Here is a 7,313-nt window from a genome sequence, read left to right on the forward strand (position 1 = left end):
GTGGTGATGGACAGTGAGGGGTGGAGTGCTGTAATTCATGGTGTTGCAAAGAGTCAGATATGACTGAGTGACTGAACTGAACTGAAGCAACTGATAAAGAATTAATCTCAAAAATATACAAGCAACTCCTGAAGCTTAATTCTAGGAAAATAAACGACCCAATGAAAAACTGGGCCAAAGGACTAAACAGACATTTCTCCAAAGAAGACATACCAATGGCTAACAAACGCATGAAAAGATACTCAACAGCACTCATTAACAGAGATTGCAAATCAAAACGACAATGAGCTGCCACTTCATGCCACTCAGAATGGCTGCTATCCAAATGTCTACAGGCAATAAATGCTGGAGACCGTGTGGAGAAAAGGGAAACCTCTTACATTGTTGGTGGGAATGCAAACTAGTACAGCCACTATGGAGAACAATGTGGAGATTATTTAAGAAAACTGGAAATAGAACTGCCTTATGACCCAGCCATCCCACTGCTGGACATGCACACTGAGGAAACCAGGACTGAAAGAGACATGTGTACCCCAATGTCATCGCAACACTGTTTCTAATAGCCAAGACATGGAAGCAACTTAGATGTCCATCAGCAGATGAATGGATAAGAAAGCTGTGGTACATACACACAATGGAGTATTACTCAGTCTTAAAAGAATGCATTTCAATCAGTTCTGATGAGGTGGATGAAGCTGAAGCCTATTATACAGAGTGAAGTTAGCCAGAAAGAAATACACCAATAGAGTAAACTAGCACATATATGTGGAATTTATACAGAGTGAATTTCAGTTGAGTTCAATCGTTCAGTAGTGTCCGACTCTTTGCAACCCCATGAATTGCAGCATGCCAATCCTCTCTGTCCATCACCAACTCCCGGAGTTCACTCAAATTCATGTCCATCGAGTCAGTGATGTCATCCCAGCCATCTCATCTTCTGTCGTCCCCTTCTCCTCCTGCCCCCAATCCCTCCCAGCATCAAAGTTTTCTCCAATGAGTCAACTCTTTGCATGAGGTGGCCAAAGTACTGGAGTTTCAGCTTTAGCATCATTCCTTCCAAAGAAATCCCAGGATTGATCTCCTTAGAAATACACCAGTAGAGTAAATTAATGCATAGATGTGGAATTTAGAAAGATGATAATGATGACTCTGTATGCGAGACAGCAGAAGAGACACAGATGTATATTACAGTCTTTTGGACTGTGGGAGATGGTGAGGGTGGGATGGTTTGGGAGAATGGCACTAAAACATGTATAATATGATATATCAAACAAATTGCCAGTCCAGGTTTGATGCATGATACACGATCCTAGGGGCTGATGCACTGGGATAACTAGAAGGGATGGTATGAGGAGGGAGGTGGCAGGGGCATTCAGGATGGGGAACATGTCTACACCCATGGCAGATTCATGTTGATGTATGAAAAAAACAATACAATACGTAAACCAACTAGACTCCAATTAAAAAATATATACATATTAGAATGAATAAAATAAAATTGTGTCCAACGTGAGGAGCATTCTTTGCAACAGCATTCTTTGAACAATATCTCTAAGTAAATGAGAGTTGCAATTTTATGGGTTCAAAGTGGCCTAATAATTATGAGCCCTATCTCTTATTACAGAAGAAATAGTGAAAGATGAGCTTGATTAGAGGAGAGCTTTTCAGCAACAGGATCTGAACGATTCAGCCAGAAAGTTATTAAGTATTAGATGGCTTCCCAAAGAGTTCATTTAAGATCTGGGAGCAAGCAATGAGTTTGGCCACCGAAATAAAGATGCCTAAAATTATATTTTGAGATATATACATATATAAAACTCTGTATGCATGAGTGTGTGTATTAAAAAAATGAAATGGCTTTTAATTCATGTTAGGTATAATAAAAACAATTAAAACCCAAACGTAGAGTGATTCAAAAGTCTACTCGGTTGTTGAATATATGTAAATGGAAATACTTCAAAATATGTTTTCTTGGTTGCATGTAAAATATGAAGACACTTTTATATCACTCAACTATCTCCTTTTAATAAATATGTACCAATATTCAAATATTTGTTCCTTTTAATGACAGAAATAGATATAGACATATATATAGATACATATATAGATAGATAGATATACAAATATCTTATATAAAATAGAGAGATGTTTTTATAAGAGAAAATATTGATCCGAAATTTAGATTTCAGAATTATTCCAACTCCATGCTCCATCTCACCAGGAAAGACCCAAAGTTGCTGTTGACTCAAACACTCCTAGAACTGGGAAACCTGAAAAAGAAATTAAACCTGCAACTGAGATTTTCTGTCACATTTATCATGGAGCTCTAAGTCCAACACTTTATTTCCTTTCTTGTTCTAAGCAGTCCCTTCTTAAGATTGAAAAGTATGAAACCAAGAGAGAGGTAGAATATTGTAGACCTCCTTGTGTTCAAAAGTTATTTAAATCAGAGAAGCTAGAAAAGACAGAAACTAAGGAAAATAATCAAGCGATAGAGAATAACAATGATTTAGCCCTTAAGCAAATTCAAGAGTCTTTAGTGCCTCCTCAAGGAGCATCGATAACAATATTAGCAATATCCTGTGAATAGTTTTAGAGATGCTAAAGCCCCAACCAGGCTGAAATTTAAGTATATAGATCAAAGAGTAGTTGGATCCAGTCGGTCGATGATGTGGACTCCCAATATCTCCAGTAACAGGCCGTTAGTAGAATGTCCCAATATTGATCACAGACACAATGTCCCACCCTCATTCTGTCATTAAAATCCTTTCCCTGAAAGTTTTTGAGGGTTTGGGTCTTGGAAGCAGCAGCTGCTAAGACACCTTGCTCGGTCCTACAATAAACACTTGCTTTCACTGAAACCCCACAATGAGTTCATAATTTTTTTTTTTTTTCCATAGAAGCCAGTAGACCAAGTTTGCTTGGGTAACAGTAATGAATATTAAGAACGTGTATATAGAAGGGTGATAAACCAATTTTATTTCAGAAACCAAGTAGATTTATTGATGTGATTTTTCTGTGTAAAAATTCTTTAGGAATGAGATTTTGCATGCTTCATGGCTTTGGTTACTAAATCTGTAAGCAGTCTCTATTTTAAGTTGATGCTGAAGTAAACATGGGTTGAACATTACCCTTCAATTGCTAGGAGACCACCTTTTTTCCTTTGAAGACCTCTGTGATGGTCTAGAGAGTTTCTCTCTGTAGGCCAGGCAAGCAACATTTGAAGTTGCAGTGTGTAAAATCAGACAAATGAGAAAAGTATCTGAAGAAAGATTTCTCTGGGATGGCACATATTTCTTCAGAAATTAAAGATGATCCCCTAAAGATGAATCCACTGGTTCAGAAACCTCCATTAGATCTGCTTTGTATGATGATATACTTACTGGAGACTCGGTTCTGAGATCTATGATTGAAGAATATGCTTTTCAGGCTTTGTCTGAGGAAGTTGTGATCAAAAGGCCACACTACACATATTCTGTCTCTGAAACAAATGAGGTGAATGATTTTCTTTCACTCACATATCCACAAAAACTTTGGAATATAGTTGAAAGTGATCAGTTTGAATCTATTTGGTGGGATGAGAGAGGAACAGGTATAGAGATCAATGAAGAATTCTTTAAGAAAGAAGTCTTGGAAAGAAAGACACCTTTCAGAATATTTGAAACCAAGAGTATGAAAAGTTTAATTCAACAGCTTAACCTTTACAGATTTAGTAAAAAGAGACAAAATTTTCAAAGATCTGCTTCACTACCTGTCTTTCTGGAAGAAGAAAACAACATCTCTCTTTTGAGTAAGGTATACCAACATTTTCACTTATTGACAATATGTCAGATTAAGTCATGTGACCTAGAAAGCATGTTCACATATGTAGCTAAAACGGAATGTAAACTTGACATAACAAATTGTAGAAAAAGTTTTATTTTTTTGAAGTTGAGAACAGCTGGAGGTTAAAATATTGGATGTTTAACAAACTTCCCTGGCAACTAGAAACCAGATACAATTCTTGAAGCTACTTAAAGTGGTATTTACTGTATATATACAACATATTTTTAGTTGATGAGCATATTCTATCATGTTACCTGTTATAACTACTAACGGAGGTGTTTTATTTGATGCTATTTAAATGGTTTCATTAAAGTAATATATTTTTATAACTTAGCTTTGTCAGTTTTACCTTGGTTTATAAAGAAGCTAAATAATTTAATCTTTTCATTTTAGTTACAGACTTACTGTAATCCAAATTTCAAAATAGGCCATCCCCATCTTTTAGTAAGACTGCAAAGGAGAGTTGGGATTAACAATATGTCTCCAATATATTAGTTCAAGATAACAAGAAGCATGTTAAAACAAGTGTCAACAAAGATGATCGTAACTCTGAATTTCTTCCAGAAACTAGTGCGGAGAGTGCATTTTCAGCCTCCACAAGTTTAAGTGTGCGTTTCATACAAAAGCCTCATACCAGCCAGGTAGTCACTAATACAAGTGCATTATGTGCATGTGACTTACCTACCCCATCAACAATATCAGTTAGAACAACAGACCAGATTGTGGTAGGTCAACATACTGTTTTTAAAAAGTTGAGCATTTTTAATTGGCACTCACAAAGCAGCTACACTCAAGTAAATGACGATGTTGAGGACTTTGTACTACAATTATATCTACTTCTCAGAACCACTTTGTATCTCCATTACAGAGCATTTTTCTGGTCTGATGGTGGAAACTTCTAAGTTTCCAGTCAGACATAGTGATAAGTCAGCCCATGACAGCCCTTTTCCTAACCTGCAAGAGAGAGGCAACTCATGGTTCTCAGTGCCAACAATCACTTATACATATGCCTCCTCTCTTTCAAGTAAATGCATCAACAATCATTATTATATGAAAACCATGCTAATTAAAACTGACCTATCAAATATGTGTCAGATTATGGAGCCTAAAGAAGATTGAAATTTACGTTTGGAGATGTCAACAAATACCTATAATTCTTGTATTTGAACAATAAATTTACATGTTTATCTTCATATTTTCATTTTCTATTTCCAAACAAAGAAGAGTAAGATGAGGCTTTAGTTCAATGATTGGCTATTTTCCTGCACGGTTTTATAAACTCTTCAGTTCAAGAAAGCATTCTTTATGCATCCTAGGTAAATGACACCTGATATAATATCCGTAAGCAAGAAAATGAGAACAAAGGGAAAGAGGCAATGGATGTAAAGTGATTTCTGAAATCATCCCTGCTGAAATGAAGGGGCGTCTAAATTAGGATGGTATGGGTAAAGGAAGAGATGCAAATACAATTAGAAAAATGAAAATACACAGTATGAACTTTAATGCATTTGCATATTATATTCTATTAGTTACTGGTAGAGTCTTAAAAGGTTAGACAGCAGATTGTTTTCATTATAGAAATTCATTTCATCCTTGAAAATATAGATATTGTAGCACATCCAAAATCTTGATCACAATTATGCCATCACTGTGATAACAAAGATAACATGACATAGTCAGTGACTGGCCCACGGTCAGCACAAGATATGTACTCTACAAGTGGTATTCTTTATTTCCTGACACCAAGATTCCACCCTGTAATTCCAAATGCATGTTTAGATGTTGCTCATCTGACCCCACAGAGACAGAATAAATTCCTGGTGGTGACTGCAGCACATCAGCATGGTTAAAAAGTTCTTGGAAGACATGATATCTGTTTCTCTTAGTAATTTCATTGTTTTTCTCTTATACTGTTCTTCTGAAGCTACCTTCACACAAATTATTTTCCGTCATGCTAAGCTCCTTCACACAATGTCGTGTCAACCTTTTTTTATAATTGGAAGGAACTTATGTTTGCCCTCCTAGGAAGGAGAGAACATATATCAGGTTTTCAATATGTTTTGGGTCTAACCTCTTTGCTTTATGTATCTTTCACATTAGCTGAAATATAGAGGCTGCATATGACACCTTTTAAGTACTTACTGAAATATCAATAAAGAAATGTAATAACCAATCAAATGCTCTACACATTACTCAACAAAATTCTATAACCTTCACTACTATCATAATTCACCTTTCCTATTTACGTAGAATATTTTTCCAAGTTGATAAATATTTGTTATATTTATGTGGATGTAAGATATCTCAGGAGGCATGTATTCCCACGTTTTGAAGAATATTTCACGTTTTGATGTGATTGATTTCTTGTGGTGTTCTGTTGTGCCAATCAAAGTCTTTAGCATAGTCAAATAGGAGTAGATGCTTTCCTGCAGTTTGCTTGCTTTTTGGAGGACTGAATGTGTGTTGACAACGTAATATTAGGGTCCTCTGCCCCTTATAAATCCAGCTTGAACATCTGGAAGCTCATGGTTCACATTCTGTTGAAGCCTGGCTTGAGGAATTTTGAGCAGTTCTTTCCGACTGTGTGAGATGTGTGCAATTAAGCAGTTGTCTGTACATTCTTTGGACTGTCTTTCTTTGAGGTTGGAATTAAACCTGACTATTTCCAGTCTTCTGGCCACAGCTGAGTCTCCCAAATTTGCTGGCATATGGAGGGCAGCACAGTCACAGCATCATCTTTTAGAATTCGAAATATCTCAACTGAATTTCATCACCTTCAAGAGCTCTGTAGCTATGCTTCCTAAGTCCCGCTAGACTTCGCATTTCAGGACGTCCGGCCCTAGGTGAATAATCACACCATCATGCTTAACTGGACCATGAAGATCTTTTGTGCATAATTCATCCGTGTATTCTTCCCACCTCTTCTTAATAACTTCTGCTTTTGCTATGTCCATAGGATTTCTGTGCGTTACTGTGCCCATTTTTAGTTGAAATTTTCCCTTAGTATCTCTAATTTTCTTGAAGAGATCAGTAGAATTTCCTTAAATTTTTTTTTTCCTTTATTTACTAGCATTGATAACTGAGGAAGGTTTTATCTCTCCTTGCTATTCTTTGGGCCTCTGCATCCAAATGTGTATAGTTTTCCTTTTCCCCTTTTCATTTAGCTTCACTTCAATTCTCAGCTCTTTGTGAAGGTTCATAACTTTACCATTTTGCATTTCTTTTTCATGCGGATGGTCTTGATCAGGCTTCCTGTACAGTATCACAAACCTCCATCCATAGGTCTCAGGCATTCTTATATCAGATAGAATCCCCTCTATCTATTTATCACTTCCACTGTATAACATAAGGGTTTTGATTTTACATGTGTAAAATATAGTAATTCCCTTTTCATGTAGGGAAATCTTCACCCAGATTTTTATCAAAGAAATACAGTAAACTCTATATGTTATTCAGGAAATAAATGAATTATAGCTATTTGATGTTTG

General features: G+C 36.2%; 1 pseudogene; it reads left to right on the top strand.

The window, feature by feature from the left end:
* Nucleotides 1-3,283: 3,283 nt before the first annotated feature.
* On the top strand, nt 3,284-4,944 carry LOC120859161 (annotated as a pseudogene).
* Nucleotides 4,945-7,313: the final 2,369 nt, after the last annotated feature.

The sequence above is a fragment of the Oryx dammah genome, unplaced genomic scaffold, assembly GCF_014754425.2.
Source record: "Oryx dammah isolate SB20612 unplaced genomic scaffold, SCBI_Odam_1.1 HiC_scaffold_36, whole genome shotgun sequence".
NCBI classification, from domain to species: domain Eukaryota; kingdom Metazoa; phylum Chordata; class Mammalia; order Artiodactyla; family Bovidae; genus Oryx; species Oryx dammah.